The 16,253-nt window shown below is 40.5% G+C and overlaps 1 protein-coding gene across 5 annotated transcripts in view; it reads left to right on the top strand.

Annotated features, from left to right (window-relative positions):
• GRB10 (growth factor receptor bound protein 10) overlaps positions 1 to 16,253 on the top strand; it is a 149,086-nt gene that overhangs the window by 99,708 nt on the left and 33,125 nt on the right. The window lies entirely within an intron of this gene.

Below are 16,253 nucleotides of genomic sequence, written 5' to 3'. Positions count from 1 at the left end.
TTCGTGTGCGCATCTTGGTAAGGTGTGCCCTTGCACAATTTTGTTGTGCGACATTATTCTTGCTATATTTTATTAATGGCACAGTGAGAATGTAACTTCAGTGTTCTGCACTTTGATTGGGAATTGACAGAATTAAGAAGCTATTAGGCTGAGAGTGCAGGGGGAAAATGGGAAAACAACATGAGGGAAATTCTGATTCTCTCTGTGCCTAGCAAGGCAAGCAGGAGTGGGTTGGGGTGTAAACATCAGTGCAGTAGGGAATTAAGAAAAAAAAAAACAACCCAGAACTATATTGGTTAACTGTAATTATACTGTAAATAAATGATTGAGATCTATTAGGGATGTCATAACTTTATAGTGATGGCCTTTAAGGAGTCGCACGGTGAGAATTGCTGCGCTGAGTCTTGGCTCTCTTTGCCATCTGTGCTGCGTGGATTCAAGGTGTGAGTTCATGTCAGCTTCCAACATTTTGGGCAGAAACCTTTTCGGACCTCTGCTGCCTAGTAGGACAGATGCAAGAAAGTTATTTTATATTTTTATTTAAAATATATTTTTTATCTATATTTTTATTAAAATTATCTATATCTATATTTTATATATATAAAATAAATATATAGATAGATATATTAAAAAGATACATATATATCTAAACTTACAGGTTAGAGCCTCTGCTGTGTACCCTGCACGACCTTGCAGCCCAATGTTGTTGCCAGCGGTCGGTAGGTGAGCTAATCACGGGGTCCTTTGTGAGCTGAGGCAGCCCTTGCAGAGCCGAGCGGCAGGTAATCCCCCAGTCAGCGCTGTGGACATATGTACTGCAGGACTGGGAAGAGGCCCAATTTTTTGCTTGCTTGCTGGCATCTACATCTAGGGGTGGAAGGCAAAGCCCAGTGTTCAGTTTGTTCGTTTCCAAACCATCCACACAGTGATTGCTTAAGTATCAGAAGTAACGCTGTTTGTTCACAGCATGGAAAAGGCTTCTTTGGGATTGCTGTGATTACCTGGACAGTGAACTGTGCCCACATTTGAAATGGAAATCTGTTTGAAATGTCTGTCTTCACTTACTTGGTGGTTGTGTGTGGACGTGCAGGGGAAGAATGAACTTTCAAGTTCAGTGGTGTGGTAATGGGATGTTTATGCATTGCTGCAGAACTGGCAGATAAGGTTTTGTTCCGTTTCCTAAACAGAGGGGATGTCAGTTGGAATTTAATAACATTTTTGCATTAGAATAATACCACTGAGTTAATTGAATCATTGTGGGATGAGTTTCAATTCTCTGTGCTCTGATTTATAGTCTTCTTACTGCTATAAAACTCTTATTGTATTATTCTTTCTCCTAATAGGAGTACAGAATTACTGTACTAAAAAGTGATTTTGTTTAATTAATGTAAGTACCTTCAATCTTTGCTTCCAGCCTGCCTGTAATCTGAACATCATTTGCAAAACTTCTATAAAAATGAGTTTAATCTGGACTTGTTAAAAGGCAAGCCATCACTGATTCACAAAAGCCACGTCATGTTTCTGTGTTGGCATTAGGATTGCTTATTCTCTCCAGTGGTAGACCCTGCTGCTGCCAGGGTTACTGGAGCCGGTTTCTCCTGCTGCATTTCAGGAAGCAACGGAGCTGGAAACTTCTTCATTATGCTTCATGCCATAAGTGTTTGGTTTTTCTCCTGCTGCTGAGGGGGAAATGAATACCACTCGGAAGCAAAATGGGTTGACTTATCAGCTGGGAGTTTGGATTTCAGATCCCGTATTAAGCATGGGATGTTTCTGGAGGATGTGGGTAAAGCAGCTTTGTCTCAGCAGACTCATTACCAGTGAAATTTCATTAACAGCAAAGCAGCAGGTGGTCTGCGCGTTTTCACAGGGGAAGGGGGTGAAAGTGGGAGAGACCTTGAAAAGCTGCTTTTGTTTCTCACCAAACAGGTGCCACATTAGAGCACCTAGGTCTTCCCAGCGATCCCTTTTATCTGCCCAGCTCTTGTCTGGCCAGAGTGAAGTGCTCTGCTTTTTGGGGTTGTTTAGTTATGGACTTTGAGGACATCGCTTTACCCTGCACACACCCAGTGTCGGTGGCATGCGCTGCCCATCCAGACATCAAGGAGCATCACCCCTAGCCGCACGAGGGTGCTGAATGGCCCACGCCATTGCAGAAGGCGTCAGGCTCGCTGGGGCATGCTCAGCAGCCACAGAGGACCTGAGCAGGAGGAAATGGCCTCCAGTGCCAAGAGTTATGTCTGTGCCCTGCAGCCACAGGGGAAGGTTGGCTACCTCACCCTGCGGTGACCTTGCATGTGCTCCTCCTCTCACCTTTTAGGTTCAGCTTTAAAAATCACATTTCCCTACTATCCTTGCCAGAACAGGTAAGAAGAATAGGAACAAGCCATCCCTAAAAAGAAATAAGGTGCAAAACATTATGGAAAACAGTATTCCAAGCTAAACAACAGCATCCTGATAGTAAAACACCAGGATTTAATTTTATAGGCAATTTGCCCTTGGGCTTCTTTGAGTCATTTTTGAGCTCATCCTTGCCTGCAAACTGTTAAGAGCAGCTAATTACTCTGAAGTAACTTGCTTGTCATGCTGTTGCTGGTCACACTTATTTCCCTGTTGCTTACTAAAATCCACTGAAAGTGAGCCAACCACCGTATTTCCAGACCTTATAAATAGCCTTACAAATGTTTGCAGCAATTCCCGTTCCCCAAGTGTATGCAGTTATGTAGAACAAGCTATAGACAAGATCTTTGATAAGTGTCTGGTATCAGGTTGTGTACCCTGTGTTTTAGCATTGAAAAATGCCTGGTGCGCTTGAGTTTGAGTGCTTTTTACTGAGTTCTCCCAAACTCCAGGTTAGTGTTATGTTTAAGTGTTTAAAGTATGTGCATGTATGTGTGTGTGTGTGTATATATATATATATTATATGAATATATAGGAGAAGATCAGAAGATTACTTGCAGTGCTGTCACACACCTTGTAATATATTTCTGAAGCAGCTTGAAAAGAAATAGACATTAAACATATAAAGATCACCCTCTTAATTAGTCAAAGAACTGAAGCTAATGTTAAGGAATAACAACATCTAGTCATGCAAGTAAAAACCTTGTGTTTGATATTGTCACAGTATTTTTTAGCGTTATATTTTGGTTTGTTCTATGGATTTTTTTTCCACAGCTGACCTTTGAATTTTTTACTTTAACAAAGTAACTTGGCAAAGCTTTGTAAAGCTTGTCCAGGTGGGGCTGAGCCTTGCCTCCTGTGTTACAGCCTTGTCAAATGAGCGTCCTCTGATAGCAGACTCAAATGTTGTCTGGCTGAAAAATGTCCTTGCTGTGCTTGAAGCTACTGTCATTCCACTTGTAGCATTTAAAAGGTTCTAAATACATCTGAGAACCTCCTATTAATTTCCTCTTCTGTCGGCTTCATGAGAGGCACCAAGTCTGGGGTTTACTCCTGAATGTGGATCCAGTCAATATTTTACATGCTATTTGGTGAAAGTTTTGTTAATGCTTTTTGTTTATCTTTGAGCATACTTACTTATTCATCATGATTTGCATCCTTGTCTGTTGGGGCTTCAAGTTGTTTTTTTTGGGGTGGAGTTTTGGGGCTTTTTTGGGTTTTTTTGACGGCACAGATGAAAAAGGTAATATAAATCCCAAATCTTCCATTGGCTGCAGGGACAGGCCGTGACTGCATGGGGAACAGAGTGCTCGTCAGCTGGGGAGGCAGGAGAGCACCACATTCAGCTCCAGGGATAGAGAATGTATATTTCTAAGCATTTGTACAGTGTGACACATTTCTTAATATTTTCTAGGATATTAATAAGAAGGGAAAACCAGGAGGCAGCCAGCTATATTTGTGCAATTGTACCTTCAGTGTAATTTCCCTTTGCTTGCTGTGAACATTTAGTTCTGCGTTACACTGCATGCAGGTTACAAATGAGCATTTGCTTAAAGGCTAATTAAGCATAGCTTAGAGCAGTACGTAATTGCAACACTTCAAGCAATACAGAGAAACTTCAAGCTGATCTGGCTAACAAGAAATTAACTTTGTGCTCTGCCCAAGGTTGCGCTAGCTGCTGCATCTGTAAGGTTTCATTACAGCTTGCCCTCTCTTTATGTGCATGGAATAGCCCTTGGGCAATCTCCAGAAGTCACTTTTTGTCTAGGAGAAGCCTTGAGCATTTAAACTGGAGCAGGGAATTTTGCAAGTGAAACAGGGTGAGGGCATGGTGGAGTCTTTCAGTGGGTAGGGAAGTGGCTTGTGCAGTGCATGCTGGCTTTGAGTGTCTCTAGCACACTTCATCCATCGAACAAATGTCCAAACGGATCTAAGTTGAAAGACTGCTGTGTTGATGTATAACCATTATAATGAAGGAGCTGAATGAGCCTTACAGAAGGCTTTCTACATGTTGCTTTTATCCCTTAAACAAATAAATAATCTAGTAATTCTGAAGATGGTCAAACAAATTTTACAGCACTGTAAACATGCTCGCATCGATTTTTCATCTTTGCCTCTTTCTTAAGCCTTCTCTAACATGCAGCTGTAAATGCTGCGGTGGTGAACTGATTCTTGTCTAGCAAAATGGTTGAGGATGATGTGCATGCAAAGGGCTTGTTTTTCCCCTAAGCTAGAGTTTTGGCAATGCTAATCTCCCTACATTCAAATAGCAGCCATTAAGGAAGGGGAGACCAATAAAATTCCAACAAAAATAATAAAAAGTGGTTTTAGTGCCAGACATGATTCATAGTGAGTGCATTCCTTTATGAGTTTACAGCAACCTCTGCTTTCTACATAATTGAGTTCATCTCTACTACGATTATGTATTTTCTGAACATGTAACTGCCAAGTATCTGGAGGTGCAGCTTAGTGTATTTCAGTATGAGGACTGGTGGAGTGTAGAGGAATTAGTTGCTTTTCTTGGTGGACTGCTTTGTTACTCTATTTTGAAATCTGTAAATGTAGGGAAGTAGAAACTACATTATTTTTCTCTTAAATTGTGAGACTAGGTTTAAATAGAATTTGAAACCAGTAAGGTCTCACTGAGTTCATTTAAAGTCTGAGTTGATAGTAGCTCAGATTGCTTGGCTTAGACTTACCTGTCAATGCAGAACTCTGACCCTGATATGAAAGGACTTCTTCCATTATTTGTGTACAAAACCATTTCTGTTGGTGCAAATCTTTTGCAAGGCCAGTTCTCCTTCAGTGACTCAGCAGATCTTTGGAAAGGTTATTGAAGAGTATTTCTTTATGCGGAGCAATTGTTCAGTACAACCATAATAAAATATTTTGGGAAGGACATATCTGACTTTGCCTAACATGACTGCCAGTTGGGTTTGTATGCTGCAGCTGAACTACCAATATCTGAACTAAGTACCTCTGTTGATTGCATATTGAATTATAAAAGGTGGGCATTAATGCAATACAAACTTTGAGGTGTTTACATACAACAGACAAGCAGTAGGAATATCCATGCTTTTCATATTATTTGCTATGCAGTGGCTTTTTTTTTTGGCTGCTGGAAAGTGGCATGTAGACTAATGAACATATCCAGCATAGTTGTATTTTACAGCTACAGGCAACCCTTTCTCAAATCTCAGCTTGCAAGAAGTGGAGATGAAAGTCTTTAACTTTGGAGGGGGATACTAGGATTTCTTGCTGAAGATAATCTTCACCTTTTTGTGTCTGACTTTGTATTGTGAATGCTTATTATCAGTGGTTGGCTCAAACTCAATGTACAAGTCACATATGAGCTGTGGCCTAGAATTGAGTTTAATCACCCTTACGTTATCAGAGCCCTGCTGTCAGATTAATTTGAGGTAGACATGATAGTCCCAGTCTTTTACTGTCCTTCTGCTCACAGACCTTTTCAGGTGGCTGCTTGCTTCATGTAACAACTTATTAACAGCAGGTGCTGTTTTGGGAAGGGCCTTTGCATGTGCTCTGCTCCTGCCCACCCAAAGTTATGTTGCTCCGTGCAGGGATAAAAATTTCTTTACAGAATTGTATCTGTTTGCCTTTTCAGTTTATTCTGTAGTAAAACTGAAACAAAACTTTCTAACAAATACCACTTAGCAAATCTTAGGTAATACTTTTTTATATTCACTGATCTCTTTATCATTGTATGTAATACTAGGCAACCGCATATCATAATTTTTCACAGTATCAAGAAATATGATCCCCTTTAGACAGCCTTTAGGTGGGAGTTATTTCTGTGAACTACAGTTATATAAAAATTAAATCTCTCGTTTGGGTTGCATGTCTGGGTATCTCCAGTCATTGGTGACATAGGGAAGTACATTCATACCATCTTGGTTGGAGATGTGGGTGGAGATTAGGGCAGCAGAACTACAGATGAGAAATTGCACTGAAGTGCCTCTTCCTCTTTCCACTGACCACAGAGAGCACCTGAATGATTAGTGAAGCCTAGATGTGCTTTGACTGAGGTGACTAGTGACAGCCGAAATGGCTACCACCTCTGTGTAGTCTGGGTGGAATGCAAACGAAACCTTAAACTAGGTAGTGGTCTGTGATGGAGGAGAACCTTTCCTTCCCTTAAGTTACCAGGCTGTTTTTATTAGGACCAAATCTGGCCTTGTTTCTAAATGGGAAGTTTTTGTTGACCGTTTGTATGAATGGCCAGCCTCCTCATCGCAGCCTCCTCATCGGTTACTCCTCCTGGAAGAAACTACAGAGTTTGTTTATCTGGAGAGACACTGGCAGCCGCAGGGCTGATTTTTTTCCCCGTCACCTGTTAAAGGCCTGTGAAAAATGATCAGTTTCTAACCACATTTCTTATTGTACAAATTAGTCAGTGCTCTTCCATGCATCTCTCCTTAGTGTTTCTATGTATGTGTGCAGTGTTCAGACATCTGAAGTAGCCATGTAAAATAGATAAACATATATAAGATTTGGGGAGGGAATACAGACTGTCATGGGCAGATACTTCTAGCCATTGGAACTTCATACACGATAGTTATGCCAAATCTTGTGAATTGGGTTTGGGGGTTTTTTTTCCCCAGAAGCAAATGGGAATCTTGGCGGGGGGGATATATCTTCTTCAAGAGCCAGTAAGCCCACAGGGGAGAGAGTAACAGCAGGGGTTTCTAAAGTAGAAGGTTGTGGGACTGGACGACCATTTCTGAAAGTAACTGACCTCTGGTGTGCCTGTTGATTTTGTTACAGGAAAAGCTACCTCAGCTCTTGTTTTGAGTAGAAAACCAAATGCAACAAACAGAATTTGGTTTGTAGAGAAGGAAGGAGTGTTTATTTCCCTAAATTAATTATCGGTGCAATGGACAATCGAAGTCATTAGGCTGTCTCTCTGATGTTTTAGTTAAAAAAGCTGCATTTGTCATCTCTAGGTGGTTTCCGTGTTGAACCCCAGAACGAAGCTACCTGGTAATTTATCTAATCCAGTCTGTACACATGGAAAATAATGGTCTTCATAGACAAGGTTAAGCCGTTTGGCTTAACAGGGCACTGTCCATAGGAGGGAAATGTGTTACGTGACACCTAGAACAGGGTGCATCTTTTCACTTACTCTTTAAACACAGATTTCATAATATAGCTTGAGTATGTTCATGCACTAGCTATTTTGTTACGCTTTAAAAAGTGAAATTCATAGAGTGTATGGGTTGGCAGAGCCTCAGTTGACATGAGCCAAGCAAACTTGGGTTGTTTTCTGTACAGCTGGGTACACTGAAAGAAGAACCTGCAGAACTCTGGCAACAAATCCACAAAACCACTTCTTTCTTACAAGTTACACTTTGAATCTGATCGGTGTCTGTTATGTTGAAGGGTATATGAGCAACAGTTGAACTGAAAATAGTTTCAGTACAGAGTATTTTTTGTTAATACCGTGCAGCAAGCCAAAAATTTTTACTTTTGCCATGTGTAATCTTGTGCAACAAGATGGGGGAGTTGTGGAAGAAGCAAATGTTGTGACACTTTTCTACATTGTACAAAAGGCAAGATAGATTTTTTTTCTCCAATAAGAAACCTTATGGCGGTTATGTTAAACCACCATCCAAAGACACAACCTTGTGAAGCTGGAAAAGGCAATAATTTTTCCCACGTGTGGAATTCTCTCTACATGAATAAATAAAGAGTAATAAAGAGTGATAATGAGTGGTGTTTGCTGAAGTCAGCAGATTTTGTTCGACACAGAAATGCAGTAATAATTATTAACAGCTAATCAAAATTATTATTGCCAGTTATACAATTACTAATGCAAAATGTTTTTAATGGACACTCTTCACTTCAAAATAAATTAGTTTTGATGTGTACAACATCAAAATCCTGTGTGGTGATTGAACAGAAGTAGGTGGTGTAATTTGAAGTCTACAGAATGAAATTTGAATGTATGTTACTAGTTTACGTAAATGCAAGGCTGCAACAAGCATATACTCTGAAGAAAGCCGATCTTAGCATTGAGATCCATACCAAAACCAAGCTAGTGTTTGGGAGAGGGGGTGGGGAGGAAGGAAGAACACTGTTTACATTCATATATATTTATTTATAAGTAAAGTTTTGTCTAGAAGGGACTATTAAATTATGTTGCCCAGGATCCTAAATTGAGTTGTTTACATATCTTCTGTTATATGTTGATTTAAGTTGTACTTTTGCCCTTTAAGCCTAGCCTTCTTAAAGTTGTTCTTACATAGCTGGGTCTGTTTGCCAAGTGCACAGCATTTTAAAAAATGTTTTATTTTGGATGGGAATGGAATTAGCTCACTCATGGAAATAGAAACTTCAGAATAAGGCAGACATCAAAAGGTTGATCTACCTTCTGCCAGTCAATCTGGAAAAAAAATGAGCTTGTGAAAAGGCAAAATAAACCTGACATCAGTGTTTTTACGTTCTCTTCTGGTTTCTCTGTGGTTCAGTTTAAGAAGGTTTCAATGACCTAGATTTTTCTCAGCATAATTCTTAAAGAAGATCCATGATGTAAATACAGAGCCATCAAAATCCTTTTAAAAAAATTGTCATTCGTGCCAGGATGGAAATAAAGTTACTGGTATCTTTTCACGGTAGATTTCTTTAACTTACTACCAATAATTTATAGAGAGGGGAAAGGGGAAGAAGGGAGCACGCTTAAGGTAATGACTGTTCTATGTTGTCTATAATACATAAAAATACAGAGTCAACTCCCTTGTCATTGCCTTTCTGAGTCTTGGAAATGGTTGAATTCTCCACAGTCAGCTGCAGTAGTAAGGCCACTGTTAAAAGATTTCCCATTTAATACCATGCAGAACTGGTTTCTAGGGAGTGCCTGTTGTCTTAAAGAAAAGATTTGCCCAATATTTGGTCTTTTCCTCTGGGGATCTTTTTGATATTCATTTGCCTACAGTAAACAAAGAAACTAGGCATATGAGCTATTTGAATATAAATGTCTTTCTAATACAGCTAATTATTTTAAATGTTTAATGGGAGCCTTATGAAAATTGTTGCATAAACTTTTCAATTAGAGAGAAGGCTCGTTGATTGCATTTGTGCAAGATGTTTAATTGGGTGGACAACACAGAATAAATACATTTGGAAATTATCTCAGATTACCTACTTTTAGGGGGATGCCTACAGGGAGGAGAAAGCTTTGCTTCCAATCAACTTCAAAGATAAGATAGCTTAATTGGAAGCTGGCTGTGCCTTGACAGCTTCGGAGCAGCAGTGACTTCCATGTAAAATAATCTGAAGCAGATGCTGAATGAAGAAGTAGCATTTTCTTTCGTGCAAGCTTTGGCATCAGATCTCTAGCATTATATTATCTAGTTCTATATCACAAAGCATCTTTTTATTGTGACTTTGTTTCAGTGTACTACCTCATGTTTAGATTTACACAGTTAAGTTCATCAGCCTTTGACAAATGGGGTTTTAAGTGTTTCAGAAACACTTAACTTAAAGGAAACTTAGATCCACTGTGACATGGCTTGGGAAAATACTGATGAAAGATCCTAGGAAAAGACCCATTTAGGGTTCCTAAACTGTGATCAAATTTCACTAGGTTGTTTTTTTTTGTTGGGTTTTTTTTTAATGCTTTTAGTTAATATTGTGGTATTTATGTAACTCTGCACTATTTGTATAAGAGATTACAGGCTAGAGAAGTGGGCTGCCAGAAACCTCACAAAGTTCAGCAAGGGCAAGTGCAAAGTCCCCACTTAGGGAGGAACAACCGCAGGCACCAGTACATGCTGGCGCCCACCCAGCTGGAAAGCAGCTTGGCACAAAAAGACCTGGGGGTCCTGGTGGACACCAAGTCAGACGTGAACCAGCAGTATGTCCTTGCCACAAAGAAGGCTAATGATATCCTGGGCTACCTCAGGCAAAACATTGCCAGCAGGTTGAGGGCGGTGATCCTTCCCTTTTATTCATCACTGGTGGGGCCATGCTGGAGTGCTGGGTCCAGTTCTGGGCTCCCCAGGACAGGGGAGACACAGGCATACTGGAGAGCATTCAGGAAAGGGCCACAGAGATGGTTAAAGAACTGGAGCATCTCTCCTATGAGGAAAAGCTGAGAGGGCTGGAACTGTTTAGCCTAGAGAAGAGAAAGCTTGGGGGCATCTTATGAATATATATAAGCACCTGAAGGGAGGGAGGGTGCAAAGAGGACAGAGCCAGGCTCTTTTCAGTGGTGCCCGGTGGCAGGACCAGAGGCAACAGGCACACATTGAAATACAAGAGGTTCCCTCTGAACATCAGGCAACACTTCTAACTATGAGGGTGACTGACCACTAGCACAGGTTGCCCAGAGAGGTGAAATTTCCATCCTTGGAGATATTCCAAAGGTGTCTGGATGTTGTCCTGGGCAACAACAGGCTTTAGGTAACCCTGCTTGAGCAACAGGGGTGGACCAGATGACCTCCGGGGTCCCTTCCATCCTCAACCCCTCTGTGATCCTGTGATTGTTCTTAAACTTTATAATGGAAAAAAAAAGGTTAAAGGCATGATGATTCTGAAATACATCATCTCTGTGTTATGCCTTTAATACTAAGTTTGGAATTGTGAGGACAAAGCTCACTGTTAATTCATTTATAACTACTGAGTTTCTAAGAAGAGTAATCTTTTTACTTGCCTAGTGTGTGCCAGCATTATCAAAATAATCAACTTGAACTCATCTTTTAAGGATTCTGTTTAGATTTACTTAAGGGGGCGATTTCTGTGTTGAATGTTTTCATCTTATTTGTCCATCAACAGTACTGAAATTAAGCAATGGCAACTGAAGTATGCCTAAATATCTGTTCACTTCATACATCAGCAAAAATAGAGAGGAGCCAGTCATCTGATTTATAAATGCTGAGAACCTGGACCAGAGCACTTAGAAGATGATCTGTTCTCATGGGAAATCCACAGCCTTGGAGGCACTAAAAAAGAAATCGCTCAAACACTTATTTAACTAATCATAAGAGATAGTACGGCTTTAGAATAAAAGATTACCAGTTGGCAGAAAAGATGATGGAAAACACTTAAGAGCTGTGAAAAGAGGTTTGTATGATTCGGTGAAGCTTTGCACTGAAATCTGTTTAGTAAGTGGCAGAGGAATACTAATAATGATGTATTCATGAAGGATAAAGCCTGGTTTAGAAGTATGATGTGAATCACACTGGGCAAGGAGGGTGTAGTGGTACCAAGATAAGAGGAGCTGCTTTGGAGCAGGTGGCTGTGTTGGTCCACAGTACAAAGCAGCGCTCGTATTTCCATGGTATGACCAGTGATGGGGCATGCAGAGAGCTGACATGTTAGTCTTCAGGGATGGGCTAAGGAGAGGAGTTGCAAGAGAGGGAGGATGGAGCCATGTGTGATACTTCAAATTAGGCTGCTGAAAACAGTGTGGAGAATGTGAGAAGAGGGGCTGTTAGTGTTCAGAGACAGCTACATGGCCACAGGTCCTTTAAGGCAGTTTGTGTGCGGGTATGCTGAATGTCTTACTCATTGTAGCTTTAGCAAAGTAACCTTCTTTTTAAAAGTTGGAATGAAGGCTGCCAGACTTCCAGCCAAATAATACCATCTATAATGAGCTAACTACTTTGCTTTTGAGCTACTGCTGCTCCAAGAATTAGCGCTTAGAAACGTCAGCACACCTAGACTATAGGGGAGAGCTTCTAGAGGACGTTGTTGTGAGTCAGATTGTATAGAGAACCATTTAGTTGCCTTTTTTTCTCAGCTTTTGGTAAAAATCCTTTCAATTCCTAATAGGCTATGTTCAGATACTAAGCTCTCTGTTTCTCTAATGTCATGTATTGCTTGTTCGGCATCTTTTTAATTAGTGACATTTTATTTAGTCCAAATTAAATATGCCAGATGTAGCTGATTTAGTGGCTAACAATGATGAGTGAGGGGAGGGAGGGAGAGCTAACATTATGTAGCCGTCTGTTCTCAGGGAAGTTGTTGGTTGGGTTTTTTTATTTATTTTTTTTATTTCTAGTTCCACAAGAGAAGTTGGAGTGGTAACCATGGAAGCAGGGAATTTGTCCCTGTAAGCTAAGCAAAGGGTTGGGTTGTGTGGGTTTTTTGTGTTTGTTTTTCTGTTTGTGGTGCCCCTACTAGGAGGAAGGGGTTTGTAAAATGGTCTTGAGCAAGCCCTGGAGAGGGAACTTGGAAACAGATAAGTTAGAGGCACTTGCCATGGAGTTAAAACTCACGAGTTAGTCCTGCTGTATGTGCACAGATGGATGGGTGCAGCAGTGAAGCAGAGCAGTGAGAGATGTGAAAAAATTCTTGGTAACTTGCATCTCTAAGCCAGGTGGTTTGGGTGGGGTGATTAGACACTGTATGCTAATAAATCTCTTGTATGGTTGTGCTTGGGGTTTTGCCAATATTTTTCACACTTTTTTTTCACTGAAAATGAATAATTCTTAGCAAGTTGGAAGAGAGGGAGACTTGCGTGGGGCTAGCTGCATCCAGGAGAGAATATCTAACTTAGTCATGGTGACATAACCCCAGATTTTGCATCAGCCCTCAAAACTTTTGATAGATCATTGTTGAATTTGGGCAAAACCATTGTTTTCCTCTGATATGTAAATTTACTGAAAATTAAACAGCAAGGTAGTTTTATGGAGCTGTTTCCCATTAAAGCAATTGCTGAAAATTAGAATTATACGCACCTTGGGGAGAGGATAACATGAGCCCTCTTCTCCCATTGACATAACTTTTCCTGGGCTAAGATCTGCAGGGGATTAATTCTGGCCACACAGTCAATGCTTACACAGTTGTGCAGAACTACTCTCCCAATGTGAGCATCTCTGTTAAAAGCATTTATTGTGTGTGTGTGACAAACTGACCCATAAAACATCCTGAACCTTGCAGGCAGCAACAATTAGCCAATACTCGCTGCTTGGAATCGCCAGCTTCCAGAACGGTAGCTTGGGAGACAGGAAGCGAAGTGGTATTGCTGAATACTGTACAGCGAGGAGGCAGCTGACGGCCAGGCATTAGGGATGCTTTGCTATGCTGCTGTAGTTAAGCCTGTCACCCGCTCATTATAAAGCACCCTTCTTTTATTGTCAGGGCAGTAGGAACTCAGCCCTGTTGGGAAAACCAGTTGTGGGTTGCGACTGATGCTGTTGGAGTACAGGAAATTTCTGTTTCCCAGGTGTGCTTGAGCTCAGGGGATTTTCATCACCCGGAGGCCATTAGGCTGTGAGTTTCATAGTGTATTTGTATTTCAGGTTTCCGTCATGTAAATGGTCATAATTCCTTGAGTGCCTGGAGGTTATAGCCAGTCTTTATTAGGAGTCTTCCTGCATGTTTTGCCATTTTTTCCATTAGCTTCCATTACTTTTTTCACTGCCCCAAGTTGCTCTTATCTTCATATTTTCACACTTGTCTTGGTTGTAGCCCCATATTGTGTCTCCATGTGATATGCTATACTTTATTCTTGTCTAATCAAGTTACGCATATTAAGTTCATAGAATTTTTCTTAAAAAGTTCCATTTTGATATCTAGTTTCTCCCTCTCTCCAGAAGCTTTGGTCTACCTACCTGGTTGGGATGTCAGTGTTGGTTCATTGGGGTGTGGAAGGGAATAAAGGAACTTTTGTAGTAACAGATAATTGATTTTTTTTTTTAATTTAGTACGTGTCTGTGTGTGTCATGAGAACTCTTTTTATCCTGCTGTTGCCAATTCTGGCAAGACTTGTCAGACCTAGGAACTGGGGCTGCAGCTAAGAATTTGTTTTCATTATTTTTTCAGATCTATTTCAGCCTTCAGGGCTGCAGAGAAAACCTTGGGAACTCTGCATTTGCAAGCACCAGGGAACAAACTTACAAGTCCTTAAATCCTAGGCTTTTTCACTGCTTGTTACTACTTTTTTTAGGAGGAGGGAGGAAGAAATATGAGTGGGAAGAGGGTCTATCTTTGTCTTCCTCTGTGTTGCATTCTAAGCTTGTAATTTCTGTCCAGCTCTGCATCTTCTGCTTCCTTAGATTCTTTTGCTACCAGACTAGGTAAATTGGATTGCAGTTGTTCAAGACAAATTTCATAATTACCGGTTCTTAAAATACTGTGTTTGTTTTGTCATGTCTGGACATTCCAAATATAGCTTGTTTGGCATTGTCCCTGATTGTTGGGCTGTTGTTTCATTTCTGTGATTATATCAACCACAGTCAAAATCCTAAGCTCCCATCGTATCAGATAAGAGACTGCCCTAAAATTTTTCTCATGCGTTAAAAATGCACACATTTTCAAATACTAATCCTCAGTTTCCAAAGACATCTTCAAAAGTCATCTCTAATCCCTTTGCTAATAATACGTGGCTGGACTGATGCATGCAAATGGATGGCTGGAGCCAATTCTAGCTATATATACAACCCTTAGTGTTGTTTCCATTTTCTGCTCTGTAACCTCTCTGCTCCTTTCTCCTCAGAAAAGGGAAGGGGAATTTTGTGGACTACCCTCGTAGAAGTTGTACTTGGACAATGTAAATGGAAGTGAGAAGCCAATTGTATGTTGCCGGACCCTAAGCTGAAATGGCTTTCTGATTCATAGGGTGGCCTGGGCACTCAGATGACAAGTGCCTCAGCTGCAGTTGTCAGTGTCCTGCTGGGAAAGGAGGACCCATCCAAATCTTTGGGACCTGCACCATTTTTCTAAATCCTATGGGAAGCTGCTCTCTGGAGCCTTGCTGCGCTGTCTGCCAGGCTTCAAATTAATGTGGTTCTTGTGGTTGAAAGCCTGTGCAGCAAGGAAGATGTGGTAATAATTCCTTTTCTACAGAGTAATTTATGATGGCAAAACAATTTTAAATACTCAGTAACTAGCTTGGTTACTTAAGAATTTTAATCACGAAATTATTATGGTTTTTCTTTGTATTACCCTTGCTAGGGTTGTTAGTGACTTAAATTGTGTTTGAAAGAACTTTTCTACTAAACCTTTCTCTTGTAGCAAATTCAGAAAATAAATAACACATTCTGTAAGCACAGCTGAGGAAGATTGCAAACTATCTAGGGATTAAATTGCACAATAAAATATATGAAAGATAAAGGTTAATGCCAGCAACATCACTTAATGTCTTTTATTACATAATCAAAGCAGTGTAACAGTGCCTGTTACTATCTTTTTTTTCCATACATAAAGGATCTTGAAACTAGAAAGGATTTTTGCATGAAAAGCAATTGCTGTTGGGAGGAGCTGTGTGGAGAGAAGGGGGCTCATTTACAGACATAATCAAAACTAATGGGAAATGCTGGGTGGGGGAGGATGCAGGTGAAGAGGAAAATATAAGCTGTCAGTGCTGTGACCACAGGAAGAGTCTGGACCCCCAGACTGGGGACTGGGTGGGCTGGATGTTACTGGGCTGCCTTCCCAGTGATGTGGACTGGCACTTCGTCAAAGCCTATCCAGACTGCTTCTCAAGCTTTCTTCCTCTCTTCCAGCATCCTGCAAATAGCCAGAAGCTTCAGCAAAATTCGTAAAGGCCTATTGTTATTCTTCAAAGGATTGAAAATCGGTCTTTCTCCTTTCTTTTACCTGAAAATGAAGGGCAAATGAGGAATTGAGTGGGAAGACATGAAAATGTTAAACGGGTCAAATGATTTATCTGACCACATGAGCATTAAACCAAAGTGGGAAAGAGCAAAACAGCTTTTGGGGATACTGTCATAAAATCTGTGTGTTGTCTGTTTGTAAGTATGTATCACTTAAAACTGCATTCTGCTATTTATTTATAAAATATGGAAATTACAGGGTAGCAACTTAAGTTTCCAAACTTGCAGCCTTTAAATGTGAGCACATGTTGGAATAAATCTTTTATTCATGCA

Source organism: Falco naumanni, chromosome 3 (assembly GCF_017639655.2).
Source record: "Falco naumanni isolate bFalNau1 chromosome 3, bFalNau1.pat, whole genome shotgun sequence".
Taxonomy (NCBI): Eukaryota; Metazoa; Chordata; class Aves; order Falconiformes; family Falconidae; genus Falco; species Falco naumanni.
Note: the sequence above shows the minus strand (reverse complement) of the source record. Positions and strands in the feature narration are given on the sequence as shown.